Here is a 15,721-nt window from a genome sequence, read left to right on the forward strand (position 1 = left end):
ACATCTCCCCTCCCCACTCCTTCCCCTGTCCCTGCGCGCACGGGCTGTGTTCTGGATGCCTGGTGTGGGTGAGGGTGACTTATCAAGTTAGGAGTTGGGGGCACAGAAAAAGGACGACAGGACAGTGATGTAAACGGCCAGCAAGGGGGTCACACTTGGTTTGAACTCGCTGCTTTCAGGGGCAGCTGGCTTGCATCTCCCTAGACAGATAAGAGGTCCCTGTAAGTGGACAGAAGTCTTCCCAGCTCCCCTCCAGATGGCCGCTGAGCAATCACCGGGCATCTCGGAATACAGAGTGCAATGCAAGGAAGCGGGTGGGGGGTTTTCTGTGCCTCCATTGCTTCTGGGCCAAGGGGCATCGTGAGAACAATGCAAAACAATGAGAGGCCCCGTTGCTAGTTTCTTCTAAACTTTTCCCCATTTGGTGCATCTCTGTCCAGAAGACATGGTGACACTCAATCATGAAACAGAGGCTGGATTGTGTGGCCCCTCAAGGTCACCTTCCAGCATAGGAACTCTGGGGGCAGCCTCAGAACCATCAACCCAGGAAGTGCACCCTTCACCCAGGAAGTGAACCCAAAGTTCAGAATCAGGGCTCCCTGTGCCCTGAGTCTCCATCCCTACGGCCTCATGCCTGGAGTTGAGTCTTCAGGGAGAAACAGTCCCAGCCCCTTCCTGGCCCCACCTCAACCCCAGTTACAGTCAACAGTGCCAAGAAGAGGGTGGGCTGCCCCTTTAGGGGAGCAACTTACGCCTTTGGTGTCCTTCCAGATACTAGTACACAGAGGGCAGTCATCTCTGATACGTGGAGACAGACATGCTCGGTCAAGAGCAGTCCCCTCCTGGGGTGGCCACCCAGCCCTGGGGAAGCCCCTTGCCTCCCAGATCAACCTACTGTTGACAGTCCCAGCTACGACTAACCAGGTTCCAGAGAGGTTGCGACACCATGTATGTACGTATGCCTGGATCATTTGCATCCGGACCGATGAAGCAGAGAGGACCCAAGAGTCACCACGCTACCGTGTAGCGCCCAGATGGGCCTCTGAACAGGGGTGATACCCAAGTGGGGGTAGCATAGATGGGATTTGGAGCTGGCTGGACTCCATCGAAAGCTTCTGGATATACCTGTAATCGGAATAAGCCTATTCTTGAGCAGCTGCATATAAATCAGAGCTCCACATGTTGGACTTGCCACCGACCCCCAGAGACGGTAGTTATTGCATTACTCTGGGTGTTGAAAACGTCTGACGAAAGGAATAGTGTCTCTAATGCAGCGTAGAAGCAGAGTCACCTGGAACTCAGCCTGCAGGCCACAGAGACTCCCTCTGGATGACTTCCTGCCTTGTGGCATAAGAAACCATTGATGAAGCCCAGAGTCCAACCCCCACCCGGTCTAACATCTCACCCTGGTTCTGGTACCGCTCAGCTGGCGACTTTGGGCCCATCTCACACGCCAGCCACCCTCCACTTAGTCTTCATTAAATGGGTAATAAAACCTGTGTCCTGCACCTGCTTACCCCACAGACATAATCATGGTTAAAATCTATTGGAACACGGATCATTTTGTCTGTGGCTCTTAAGGCTCTTCCTCCAAGAGGAACTTCTGAATTTCATAAAATCATGCTTCTCTTTTTGCGTTCTTTTTTCTTTCTATTATTATTCGAGTTTCCTAGGAGAGGCCCCACACAGACCTTCTACAAGCCTAGGGGCCACCGACTCACGCTAGGACTTGGGATTCAGCGATGGCACTGTGGATAACCCAGGGATCCAGCAGCAAGGAAAGCCCTCCTGGGGACCCCGGGGCTGGCATTGTGTCCCTGCTGGGTGCCCCATGCTCAGCACTATTAAACCCCAGCAAAGCAGGGGCCACTGGCCTCTACCAGGTATTTAGAAATCTGCTGGAGGGGCAAGGCCAGCTCAACTGGAGAGAAGTTTAGATAAAGTCAGAGGAGGGGGCAAGGCTTTTACGTGCTAGCACCTAGGGAAGACTTCCTGGAGGAGGGGGCATGAAACAAAGAGGCAGGATTTGGAGAGCCCGAGGGAAACGTGGAAGGAGCCAGAGCAAAGGCTTGTAGATGAGAGGAGCTGGGGGGGGGGGGGGGGGGGGCAGGCCACAGTTGTGTGGGATGAGGCGCGTGTTGCCCTGCGAGCCTGGCAAGGGTGTCTGGATAGCGCTGGGGGCTCCCCCAGTGTCAGCAAGCCCCGGTGTGAGGCTGCCCAGCCAGGCCGTGACCCCAGGCCACAGTAACCACACTGGCCCTTTCATTTGCTGGCACTTGCTTTTTGCCTTCGCAGGCCAAGACGGTTTTAACCCAGAACTAAAACTTCTCCTTTAAGAGCAACGAGTCCCTGCCAACCTTGGGCCTCAGTCCATCTTGGGCAAGAGGCAGGAAGGACCACTGCCTCTGGGGCCCAGGCCAGCCTGCTGGGGGGGGGGCTCCGGACGCCTGGGTGTCACTGAGGCGGATAGTCTGGGGCCTGGCAGTCAGGGGCAGGGTCCCAGGTGCCTACCTCGTGTGGCTCACTCAGCCCCTCTCTGTGGATCGGCTGCCCCCGAGGGCAGCCTGTAGGTGGGTGCCCTCGCGCTTATCTACACGCAGACGTGCAGCGTCATGCTATCTTATTGTCCCCTCCTCCTGCAGCAGCCACTTAGCCCACAGGGAGGGAGCAGGCTGTGCGTGAGGCCGCGGGGCCAGGCAGTGTCACAAAGCCTACCCATTCTTATCTCCCCCTCCTCTGCAGGAGCCCCTACTGCTCCTCCCCCAGCACATATTTTCTGGCCTGCCTCAAGGGTTAGGGCAGGAGACAGAAGTCTGAAGCCAGCATCTGGCCTAGCTCCACCCACTGTGGACCTCCGTGTCCTCATGTGGTCTGGGGGTTGGCTTCCCCGCTGTGCAGCAGGGCTCATGGTTCCTTCTGTCTGGCTCCCTCAGCCCCTCGGGCGCCTTGGGCTTGTGAAGGTTGAGTGGGGGTCCAGGACCGAGAAGAGCCTAGAAAATATTTGGGAGACACCTAGGGGCGGGAAGAAAAGCTGGGGCACTGCTCTGTAGGGGACTTACAGGTGTGGTATAGGAGACACCCCCCCCCCGCCCCCCACCGGCTGCAGCATGCTCAGCTCTAGCCCCTGCCCTGCATTTCTCTAGCTGGGTGACCTCAGGCCAGTCCTCTCACCCTTCTGGTGGCTTCCTCACCTGTAAAATAAGGGGGTCAGAAGGGCGATTTCCAAGTCTGTGTCTCTGTGTCTGTTATTCTAAAGCAGACATGCCGGCCCCATACGGAGTGCCTGTTAATTACCCGCTGCCGACTGATTGGTCAGTGGGTTGACCAGAGTGAAGGGCGGACCCCATGGCACCCTCTCCCCACCGGTGGCGGCGGGGGTGGGGTGGGGGGGGTGGGTGGGGGGAGGTCTGCGGTCCGGTCTGCTCCTCCCTGCCCTCCCGGCCTCGTCTGCAGAGTCCAGTGCCCTCCTGGCGGGAAGGGCAGCCTGCAGGGGGCGCCAGCGCGCAAGGCTGGCCTCACCTGCCTGCAGGCCCCTCCCAGGCCAGCCCAGCATCTTGGCACCCTGGGGGCTTTCCCATTGGGAAGATTGAAGCCATATGATGGCATCTCTGCCACAAAGCCACCTTCCCCTGTGCAATTTCCAGCCCTTCGAGGGGCCCCATCCCTGAGTCCAGCAACCTCAGTTTGAGGGTCCCTTCCAGACCTCTGCGGCAAGCCAGAATAGCGCTCACTCCCCCGGCGTCTGGGTGTTCCTGTCAGCTGTCTGGCTGGGGGCCCTTTTTCCTGCTCCCTTTCATCCGGGCAGTGTCTCTGCAGGCATTCAGCGTGCACTGGCTGGGAGCAGACACTGCCCCCTAAGTACCCATTAGAGTTTTGTGAGGTGGGTGTTCATACTACCCATGGGTGAAGAAAGTTCCAGAAAGCTTAGGAAACAGACCTGAAGTCGCGTAGCCTGTGAGTGACAGAAGCAGAACCAGACCCTAGCTCCCCGCTGTGCCCTGTACCCCTCGCCGCCTCAGAATGTGTGCCGCCCGAGTGCCTCTGTTGGCTGAAGTGTATTTGTGTTTGGGGACAGGGCCGGGCCAGGTATAAGGTGGAGGACAGGTGGTGAGGAACGAGATTAGAAGATGCCTTTGAGGTGACAGGGTTGACCAGAGCCTCCGCCCCGCAGACTAAACAATAGCTGAGTGATCTCCCCACTGTCATCGTATGGCCGAAAGCATCGAGACAGTTTCCAGACGAGAGCTCAGGGGTCCGCTGTTCCCTGTGTGTCTCGGGGGGGCACGGGGCAGGGGTGCCTCTTCCCACCAAGCTGCAAGACAAGCAACAAGGTGGCTCCTCGTTGTCCCAGCCAGCCTCAGCTTCTCCCCTGTGGCCGTCCCACTCATGGGTTTCTAGCCCATCACCCTGGTGATTCATGAAACGAAGGCAAAGAGAAGAAAACTCAGTGTGCTTTGATTTGTTCCTATTTGACGACCCTGGGGTCTAGAGGCCGCAGCTCTGGGGACAAGTGGGTCCCGGTGAGTGAGCACCACTGGTGCCCTGGATGGTTGGGCACCTGTGAGCACCCCTTCTGTTTGCAGACCCCGAAGTCAGGTGGCAGGCTGATGAGTCTCCTGTGTCAGGCCCCAGCGACGGAAGCCTGGAGGAAGTGGGTCGCGTCTCCGATGGGGCCTTGTGCCTCTATCAGCTGTCTAGGCTGGAGGCGGGGGTGGCGGCACCTTTAACCGGTCCCTTCCTCTCTCTGGCTGCCCACCAAGCCACAGAGAACAGGGCATCAGGCCTGCAAAGGGAAAAGGAACGAGAGACAGCGAGCCTGCATGCTGTCTCATTTCTAATGCTCTAAATTATTGAGAAGTGAGGACCCAGGGGCGTGAGCCTAGGCAGTCTGGGTTGCTCAATCCCGAAGGAGCCCTTCTAAGGTTTCCCCGGCACACAGCCCAGAGTGTCACCCCAGAGAAAGAGCCACGTTGTGAAAAGCCACCTTCGCTGCCGCTGCCATGCCTTCCCTTGTTTTTAAACTCCCCCCCGTACCGCTTGATTTATTATGACCCCGATGCACTTCAGCAGCTGCGGCTTCATTTCAGAACCAGGTTAAGTAGCCCAGGGTTCAAAACGGAAAAGGTCGGAAGGGGGGCTGCGGGAAGGCGAGGGACACTTAATACAGTGCATTCCCACGCACACCTCTGCCGCCCCGGCTTCGTGTGCATCCTCTCCCTGCAAATGTGCTGCGGCCACACAGACACTTTGGCTCCTCTGCCTTATAAAAGGGAAGCTCGAAAATGTGGTGCGTTGGCACATTGCAGCTGGCTCCCCCGTGCTTCCTCTCCCTCTGGCCCGGACAGAGAGGCAGCGTTCTTGAGAGCTGCTTGGAATGAGAGCCCCACGGGGGCAAGATGGCCCGACGCCAGTGCAGCTTAACAAGCATCTATTGAGCACCCTCTGTGTACCTAAGGGGCAGGGTGGTGGGGTGGGGCGAGTGCAGATAGGCTCAGAAGCCCCATCGGTCCCTTCCCCGGGGCCCTGGGCTCCCTTCTCTCGCCTCACCCCTTCGTGGCTAGTACGGCTTCCCAGCATGCAGACCGGACAAGACGTGTTTGAGAAGACCCCCATCCCTGCCTTCGTGGGGCTTCTGGCTTTTCGAGCCCCCTTCTTATTGTCAGGCTCCCAAATGACCCCAGAGGTCTTGCTTGCAAAAGTTTGTTCTCTGGACTTTGTGTTTTCCCCGTCTGCTCTACCCTCCCAGTGCCTCCTGGCTTTGGCCCCAGCGCCAGCCCCTGTCTGTCCCTGCAAACACAAGTCAGCTGTGTGTGCAGACAAAGCCTTGCGTCGCAGTGTGGGGGCCGGGCTTGCACAAGGGACATTTCCAGGGAACTCTGGGGGCGGTGGCTGGGAGGGCAGAGGCGACTGTCTGATAGCAGGGACTCGGCGTCACCGTCTAGGGGACTTGGCCGGGTCCCAGGGGCCAGTGGCTGTGGGTGGTGACTGGGAGAGGCGGCTAGGCTGGAAGAAATCTGCTGTTTGAGAAGTGTAGGAAATGGTCTGGAGAGAGAGATAACAGCCCTTTCTCTGTGTGTCTGTGTGTGTCTGCGTCTGCCGGCCAGGGTGGCTGGAGCCAGCCGGTCTGAGGCCGTATCTAGTGAGATTTTTGTCCTGGGTTGTGAAAGTGACCTATGGAGCCAGCAGCAGGGTTCAGGGCCTGGGAGAGAAGACATGTGGCCCTCCCTCCCCTCCCCCTTGTCTTGTGTTCCTCTCTCTATGTTCCTCCTCCCCGCCACCCCCCACCAAAGGGTAGGGAGGGGGCAGGGCTGGCGAGAAAGAACATTCTTAGTGCAGTGGAAATGGTTAAAAGGCCTGGTTTCGTCTCGACTGTATTACTAACTTGACATATGAACTTGGATACATCCCCCAATATTTCTGGCTCTCAGGCTCATTGGCTGTAAAATGACGATTATTTATATCTGCCCTGCATATCACACAGGGTGGTTGGAAGGATCTTCTGAAATAAGGATGATGTGAAAACTTTGTAAACTGTGAAGGGCTGCGTAAACGTAAAGAGTTGTAATGATTAAAATTGCTTCGCGTCCACAAGGGCCTCTGAATAAAGACCTGGCTCAAAGAACGTGGCAGTGAGCCGTAGGGAGGAGGTGGGCTATGGAAGGTTTCCAGGGGGCAGTTGGTAGGTCATAGGTTCCATGCGGGAACCTGGACCCCGGGCAGGAAGGGAGGAGGCAGCTATCGGCAGCTCTCTGCAGGTGAGAGTGTTGGTCGCAAGTTTGTTGACCTAAATAAGAGGTGGCCTGGGTTCCATGCATGTCTCCAGGGAGACAAGGAAAACTGTGAGAAACCCCTCACCCACTGGGGGCTCAGGGCCATTGCCTGGCCTGGAGGATAAAGTCCAAGCTGTTGCACAGGGACGAGGGTAACTTTGCTTTCCTTTCTTCACCTCCACTGTCCAAGTTAGCCAGGTCACTCTGTCCCCCCCGGCCCCTCCCCATCCTGACCTGGAAATCAGCCGCCTCTGGTGTAGAAAGTGCAGGAAAGAGCCTGCAGAGGTGACGGGACTCTTAGGCCAAGAGAAGCTGGGCTATTTAAAGTGTGCAGCGCCCTGGGGGCACAAATGCCACCCACCCCTAAGGCCCTCTCAGCCTCCAGCTTCCCCTCCCTTGGCCCAGATCCCGGGGCCTCTGGGCACCCCGAGGGCCACAGGTCAGGTGCCAGGGGATCTGGGAGGCTGCAGGCCCGCAGCTCCTGGGGCTGGCATGGAGTGGCTCGACCTCACCTCCGGCTTGGGTTCCCTCCTGTGAGCCTCTGGGCTGAGTTGGCGGGGCCACACAGACTCCTTGGCTCCCTGTGCCTTATAAACGGGGCCGGGGCTGTGTGTGGAGCTTACAGGAGGAATGCCTGGCGCCTGTGGCCCAGGGCAGCTGCTGCTCCCCCCCCCCCCCCGCCCCTCCCTGCTGGCCAACGCGCCACCAGCCTCGGGGAACCAGAGCCAGCCCAGGGCAGGATTGGGAAGTGGGGAGCTTTGCCTGGCAGGCCCTTTCCCCCTGCTCTGGCCTGCCTTCCCAGCACACCCCAGATTACAGTAGGGGTTTCTCCTTTTCCCCCAGTTAACCTTTACCTGTCCTAGGCCCTGACCCGTCCGTGAGTGACGCAGTGTGCTGTCTCTCCTCTCCTCTCCGCGGAATGAAGAGGGACCGGAGGCCGGCCTGGCACATGCAGGTGCCACACAGGCCCTCACACTTGGGGACGGGCTGAGGGGGCCTTCGCTAAGCGGTTCCCGGGTGCCAGGCCTGGAACCAAAGCTGGTCTACACGGGGAGCTGCACCGGTACGGTTTATGTATGCCGACTCCTCCAGCTACCCTCCCCGGGAAGGACTGGCCGTTGTTCTGAGCCTGCATCCTTCCTACTGTCTTGGCATTAAATTGTCCTTTCTTTTATGAGATGATGGATGAACGCTTTTTAAAAAAACATCCCCAGCAAAATAAAACATTGGCAACCCTCAAATCTTTCTGATCCAAGAAACCCTGGAGCCCACGCCCAGCCCCCTAGCTGATGTCCAGAACTGCACAGATCAGCCGGGCATCCAGCTGTCCAGGCACAGGGGAGCCCCAAGGCCTGCTGGGTGGGAGGAGTTGATGAGTGAGTGGGGTATCACCTGGGGAGCTGGGACAGGGAACTCCTGAACCTGGGGCTGCGTGTGGGTTTGCAGCCCACCCCACCTGCTCTGTTCTCTCGGCTCGAGATGCTTCCTCCCATGTGGCTGGGACTGCGGTGTCCCAGCTGCCCACCACCCTCTGCCGCTGTTGGCTGCCGCCGTCCCTGCAGGCCTGGGGAAACCCAGAGATGCTGCGCAGGCTGCCCCCGGTCGAACACAGCACGCTGACTCCTGACTCCAGTTACCCGGTCAGCACACCCTGCACTCCCAGTCTCCTTCTGCAGCAGGACCGAGGAAAGGCAGGATGATGAGTTTGGGAGGAAAAAGGTGTCCCCGTGGGGGAGGAGAGGTGTGATTGGGGGCCTTCACTCGGGCAATGGCTCCGGGACCTGAGGGTCGGGGCGGTGATCTGAAAGCGATCTCAGGGTTGACTCTGAGTGACCTGTTGAATACAGGAAGCAAGAAAGAGTGACTTGGCAAGTTTCCAGCTTGGGTGCCTGCAAGGACCCCTTCACTGAACACGGGTCAGCGCCATGAGTGCAGGACGCTTGGGTCGGAGTGAGCACGTATACATGTGCTTATGTGTGTACGTGTGAACAGCCGCTCCATGCGTGCTCAGGGAAAGCCACACTATCACCCTCACTCCTCAGAAGTGGTCACGTCCAATATCTTCCCATCCTTCCTCGTAAACACACTGCAAGGAGACCAGCCTTTGGCCATTTGCTGCTTGTGGAAGGAAGCACCAGGTTTTCCACGCGGGGTCCATTTCAGATAAACGTGAGCCGTCCGCAGGTGGACGGGTTTGTGCGGGAGGAAATCCTGCCCCCAGCCTGGAGATGCCAGGAGGCTCCAGGAGTGCAGACAGCAGTGTGGGGCGTGGTGATGCAGCAAGGGCACGGAGACCACTTCATGAAAGGACACCCCGGGTCAGGTTTCGCTTTCTGCAATTTTTCTAATTTTGTAGTCACTTAAAGCCACCGTAGCGGAGTTTAGGTTTGGAGACTGTGAGAGTGAGAAACATGAGTCTTCTGTGCCCTCCTTCTGCCTTTCTATGAGCTGTTTTCATTAAAGGAAGAGAAGGAGGGAGGGAGGGAGGGAGTAAAAAGGGAAAGAAAGAAAAGAGAAGAGAAGCCTATCCCAGTGTCTGGTTTGGCCAGAAGCAAGGATCCGGGGTGGGGGGGCCGGGAGGATGGTACTTGTAACTAAGCATCATTCAGCAGATAGGTTAAGGCCTCCCGGGCTCGGGAGGGAGCAGCCTAAGAGCCGGGCTGGAGTCGGAGCTACATTCCTGCCCAGGTTCAGAGCCCAGCTCCACACTCACGGCCGCGCAGCTTTAGACAAGGGACCTAATCGTTCTGTCTCCGTTTTTGTCCCCGAGTGATGGGGGTGATGCTGGTGCTGTTAGGAGGACTGAATGAGGTGCTGCCTGTAAAGATTTAAGGCGGTGCCTGCCACGCAGTGAACCCTCAGTAAATCCCAGGTGCGCTGGAGAGCACGGCCATCACTGCACAGGTGCCCAGTGCCGAGCAGGGACTGGGTGGGACTGGAGTCTGGATCAGTGAGCGGTGCCGTCCTAAGTCAGCGTTTCCCCTCTGGCCGTTCCTGCTCGGAGCTAGATCAGAATGCGTGAGGCACAGAGCCTAAGGCTGGAACTCAGAAGGGACAGGAAGGACCCAACCCAGCTGTACTCCCTCCTGGGCCTCACCCCGGTGGAGCCCAGGGGCCTTCCTCTTCTCTCTTCCAAGATCATTGCCACCACCCCCCAGCCCCCGGCAGCCGCGGCTGACTCCGTGAAACCTTCTGCTTGGAGGCAGCCGATGGACTGGATGACCTCCGAGTCCCTTCCCTCCCTGCGCTGTAGTAAATCTCCCTTCCCTCACCCTGTCACTCAGTCTGTGGCCTGCTGGGGACCACAGCCTGTCCATATGGTTCAGCTGGCGGCTTGGGAGGGGCCCTGGGGATGGGACTTTGTTGGAGCCTCCAGACCATTGAGGGAGGGGCGGGGCTGGGGTCAGGACAACAGCAGTGCCTTTCCCTGGCTCTCTGGGAGCAGCTGTGAGGGGCGCCGGCAGGGACCGGTGACCAAGATCCCCTCCCCTCCTCCCCCCACCAGCCCCATCTTGCTGTTTGTGAGGGATGAAGTCAGGGCAGCCAGGCCGGACTGCGGCCACGTTGGTTCGCATCTTAAGTATCAAAAGAGAGAGAAAGCAGAGGGGGGAGGGAGGGAGGTGACCCCTATCTGTCCGAAGAATAAAACCGTGGACTGGCAGGGGCTTTGACAAGTAATTCTTTCTCTGCGGGCTGCTCTGACACCTGGCCGTGTGGCCCAGCTCTAGACCTCAAGTGCAGCACGGCTGCTCCCAAGCCAGGTGCTGCAGCAATGGACCATGACAGGCCCCAGCTCTTGGTCTCCTGGGTCTTCCGTCTTGCTGGGGATTTCCCCCTCCGAGGAAGGAAGAAGGGGCAAGAGGCATGCGTGTGTGTGTGTGCGTGTGCGTGTGTGTGTGTGCGCGTGCGTGTGTGTGTGTGTGTGTGTGTGTGTGATTGTGTTGCCACGTTACACATTCCAGCTCCCAGACAAGCGTGTGTCTGGCTGCTCGCTGTCTGCTTTTCTTCCAAAGGGTGGTTTGCAGTTTAGATTAAGGGCTCCTGGCTATAAATGGTATTTTTCTCAGCCCCCACCCCAACTCATCCCCCTGTGCCTCCACCCCGCACACAGCTTCCCTGGGCCCTAGAGGGGACTGGCAAAGCCGAAAGGGGGGCCCCACAGCCCTGTGCATTTGGGTATCTGTCTTTCTCACCTCTGTGGTGGAGGAAGGGGGAAGGAGGAGGGGAAGGAGGAGAAGGAGGATCTCAGCGTGGGGCGAGGGTAGAGCCAGACACTGCTGCCCAGCAAATGCTCTGGGAGAGCAGTTCTGATGACCTTGACTGGGAGCTCCCCCTTTCTCAAGGTCTCTCAGCGAGAGCTCCCACAGGACATGAATGGATGGCTGACCCTTTGACCTTCGGGTTGGAGAAGGAGAAACCTGGGTTTTTTGGACTTGTCCCGTTCTAGGAGGAGGGTTAGTAAGGTTCATGACCCTGCTCTGGAACCCCAGCTTTGAGGGCAGAGTCTCAGTCTGAGCGCTTCATATGTAATGTGTGGCTATGCCCCCTGAGGACGGGCACACAGACTTCTGGCAGGACTCAGGATACCGAGTTCTAGGTCTCCCTCTGTCCCCTATTCTGAGAGGCAGTCGGTGAGCCGGCTCTTCTCCCTGGCCTCGCCTGTAAACGAATGCCTTGAAGCATCAGTGGGCCTCTCAGGGCTAACAGTGAGTCCCGTGACCGCACTGCTGGGAAGAATTCATGGACCTGGAGGGGGTCAGGGGAGCAGGGACAACAGCCAGAAAGTGCAGTGGCAGCCCTTGTAGACAAGGTTCCTAAGTCTGGGAGAGGCAGAGATGTGACTACAGTAGGGACAGAGCACAGACCTCGTCGTCATCACTATAAATTCCAGAACCGGGAAACCCCGGGTGACCCTTGGACAGGTCACTATAGGAGAACTGTAAGGAAGTGCTTGTACCGCTGCACGGGGTGGGTGTGGACTCCCCATCTCCCTGGAGGGGCGGGCCACATGCCGGGAAGGCTGAGAGATCTGCACAGGCATGGTGACGTCAGGACGAGCCGTGCAGGACCCTGGCCAGTGACCGCAAAAGACCTCCCTGCCCCCTCCTGCTGCAGACCCTCCAGCCTGGGGCCGGGAGGTGGGGGGGGGGGGGTGGTGCTGGACAGACTCAAAACACGTGGGCTATGCGGAGTCTGGAGAAGGTGGCAGGGATGGGCGGGTGCCGGGAGGCATGGAGTCCATACAGACCCTCGTCTTTGGCACAGTCGTTCCTCACCTTCCCTCCATGGCTTCTGCACCCCTCTCCTTGCCAGGGAGCATTGAACCACGGAGAAACCCCAGATCATTTTCTTTGGGTTTGAGGCTATATTAGCTGACTTTTTTACTTTCCTGTAACATGGAGTAGGGAGTCCTACGGGCCTGGGTTCAAATTCCAAGTCTATTATTTAGTAGCCATGTGATCTTGGATGTGTTTCTGAATCCTTCCTAAGCCTCAGTTTCCTTGCCGGTAACGTGGGGGGTGATAGTCATATGGCATAGGGTGGCTGGGGAGATTAAGTGGGGTTACACACGTGAAGGACTTTAGTACAATCCTGACCCTCCGTATGTGCTCATAATGCTGGCAGTGATTCAACTGGACTTTGCTGGGGATAAGAGTGAAAGGAATTTGTGATTCCAATCGATGCATCTTGCGTGCACCAATACCATGGGTCAAGTCCTGTGGGAGGCTCTGGGGAGATACAATCAAGTATCAGTCAGGAACGTCCGTGCTCGTGGATCGTAAGGCCCAGTATTAAAATGTCCGTTCTTCCCAAATTGATCTCTAGATTCAACACCATCCCAGTCAAAATTCTAGCAGGCTTTTTAGTAGAAACTGGCAAGCTGCTTTTGAAATGTAGTAGAGGGGCGCCTGGGTGTCTCCGTCGGTTAAGCGTCCGACTTCAGCTCAGGTCACGATCTCACGGTCTGTGAGTTCGAGCCCCGCGTCGGGCTCTGGGCTGACGGCTCGGAGCCTGGAGCCTGCTTCCGATTCTGTGTCTCCCTCTCTCTCTGCCCCTGCCCCGTTCATGCTCTGTCTCTCTCTGTCTCATAAATAAACGTTAAAAAAAAAAAAAAAAAAAAGAAATGTAGTAGAGTTAGATCAGGGCTCAGCAAACTGCAGCCAAATCTGGCCCTCCTCTGTTTTTACAAATGAAGTTTTATTGGAACACACAAAAAAAAAGAGAAAAAAGAAAAAGAAGAAATGTATCTGGAATCACAAAGGACCTAGAATGTCCAAAGCGGTCTTGAAAAAGAAAAACAAAGTTGGAAGGGTAAATCAAGGGGCTGGTTTTTGCCTAAGGCTCCACTGGGTAGAGGAGACATCGGTGAGAGACCCATAGGCATGCAGGGCAGTGATTAAGAGTATCGATGTGAGGGACACCTGTGGATTGAGCGCCAACTTCGGCTCAGGTCATGATCTCACGGTTCGTGAGTTCAAGCCCCACGTCGGGCTCTGTGCTGACAGCTCAGAGAGCCTGCTTCGGATTCTAGGTCTCCCTCTCTCCCTGCCCCTCCCCCATTCATGCTCGCTCACTCACTCTCTCTCTCTCTCAAAATAAATAAGCATTAAAAATTAAAAAAAAAAAAAAGCGTGTCTGTGAGAGCCTGACCCCCAGGCTTCCGAAGTCAGCTTTGCCATGTACAAGTTCATGACCTCGAGCAGGATACTTGTAACCTCTCTGTGGTCCGGGTTCTCTTTAAAATGCAGAAAATCCCAGTGCCCCTACCGTGGGGCTATTGTAAGATTAAACGAGGCAGTTTACTAATAAGGTCCATTCCACCAACAGAACACCGAGAATAGACTCCTTGCTTTGTTGTTTTGGAGCTCCTCATCTAAGTGAGGAAAACAAGACGAATATACACGTGGCCATATCTAGTGAGGGCCGTATGACTGGGACGCTGGTAATGCCCAGAAGATTCAGAGGGTGAGAAAGTCTTCAATGGGTTGGCGGCAGTCTTCAACGGGTACAATGAAACAACAGAATCGGGTGTAGTTCACGTGTATGAACCGCCCTCAGCGCCCAAGGCTGTCAGGGGAGATGACACAGATGGAACGAGGACAGTTCCTGCCCGAGGCTCTCATGGTCCTGCAGAAGAGACCAGACTCGAGGGGTAGCCACCTTTTCCCAAAGGATGAAGTGCCACAGCTGAGGACCCGAGGCCTGTGAGTCGGGCCCCTCCTTTTCCCGGACCCGGCCTGGGGAAGTGACTTGCCCGGGGTCGCTGGGCCGAGGGTCCAGTGTAAAGGAAGTGTCAAGCAGACTGGGAATGTCAACAAAGGTCCGAGGGTGAGGAACTGCAAAGGTGCTCCTGGGGCCTTGGGAGAAGGCTGTTTCTGGAGCCCTGAGTTCGAGACAGGCACTGTGGGCAGGGGGCGACCAGCAGGCTTGAGTCACCCAGGGGCAGGCTGCCAAGTCCAGCGGGACGCCCCACAGAGCCCTCTGGCCCGGGCCCAGCTCCGCCGCCCCTCCCCGGCCCCCGGATACACGTACCCCACCAGGCCTGGAGCCGTTTCCTGAAAGACTGAGAAAGCGCCGGGACTGGAGGGGCCGCCTGGGCCGCCAGGGGCTGGGGCCCGGTCTCTCACGGAGGAGAGACGTGTGAGGGGAGGACGTGACCGGCAGCTCTCATTCTCAGAGGCCGGGGATTTCAGAGGAATGCAGCCAACTCCGGCTCTGAAGTTCCCACTTCAGACCCCGCCTGGCTGGAGCCAGGGCCACCTCCAGTCGCCACCCTGGAAATCGGAGAGGCACATCACAGGCCACGTCTGTGTGGGGGAACACGTCCTCCTTGTGGCTTCTGCGAGCTGGCCCACTTCCTGGTGTTCCCAAATGTACCTTCTCCTTCTGGAGGGCCCTGGGTTCACCTCTAACAGCTTCCCCCCCATCTCTGTTCTGCCCGCACACGCCGTCCGCCCAGGAGAGACTTGGCTCCTGGAAACGACCTCCTAGGAATGTCACGACTCAGTCTTTGAGGTCATGAGCAGACCTGGGGGAGGAAGACGAGTTCTATACGAACCGTATACGAACCCAGTGGCTCAAGCCAGGCCGAGGCATGGACGCCTGTCCACGTCTGCTTTTTTTGGCTCGTCCGTTTGTGAGAGCCACACTCTGGACTAGTGAGGAAACTGAGGCAGGAGAGGGCTGGGATTTGCCCAGGGCCCTCTGGTAAGATAGAGGCCGAGCGGGGTCTAGGTCTCCTTAGACCGCTGCTCTTTTAAACCGTGTTTGCCGTTTTCACTTTCCATTTTGTTCTTTTCTCATCTTCTCCCTTCTGAAGATGAAAGGCAAGTTCTGGACAAGCTGGCAGGGCCCTTAGAGACCCAGAGAGGAGAGGAGAGGAGATGTGTCGCCAAGTCAGGTCCCCTGCCCACCCCCACCCACCATGATGGGGGGAAATCGCACCCCCCGCTCAGCCTGGCCCTGGGGGTCTCCCCATCTTCATGTAAAGCGTCCAGCTCACCTAAGGATAAACAGCATCCCTCCGGGCCTCCCTGCAGCCTGTTGCTGCCTCAATTGTATCTTCTGTCCTAGCTTTGTCTTCTTTAGAGCTTCCCTCCTAAGAGGTTTCTCTGGGTCCCACTGATCCTGCTTGTGTCACATCCATTTTCCCAGATTTCCTGGAATCTTCTCTCCCTAGCACCTTTTCCAGTCACCCTTCTCTGGGCACTTGGCTTTTGCTAGCTGGTTCCTTCGCTTCATTTCACTGGTCCTTTCCTCTCTCTCTGGCAAAAACTTAGACAATTTTGTCCACTCAGCATTCAAGAAATGTTTATTAAGGGTCTGTTGTGTGTCAGGTGCTAGGCTGGGCCCTGGGCTCTGGGCTCCGTGGGATTCAGCAGGGAACAAAACAGACTAAACAGCTTGCTTTCATGGAGCTTACGTTCTAATGAGAAGGGGACAGTGAACAT

General features: G+C 57.1%; 1 protein-coding gene across 9 annotated transcripts in view; it reads left to right on the forward strand.

The window, feature by feature from the left end:
- Positions 1-15,721, forward strand: part of CTIF (cap binding complex dependent translation initiation factor) — a 297,040-nt gene that overhangs the window by 216,753 nt on the left and 64,566 nt on the right. The gene's annotated exons all lie outside the window — the stretch shown is intronic.

The sequence above is a fragment of the Puma concolor genome, chromosome D3, assembly GCF_028749965.1.
Source record: "Puma concolor isolate L17-30 chromosome D3, mPumCon1.1.hap2, whole genome shotgun sequence".
NCBI lineage: Eukaryota > Metazoa > Chordata > Mammalia > Carnivora > Felidae > Puma > Puma concolor.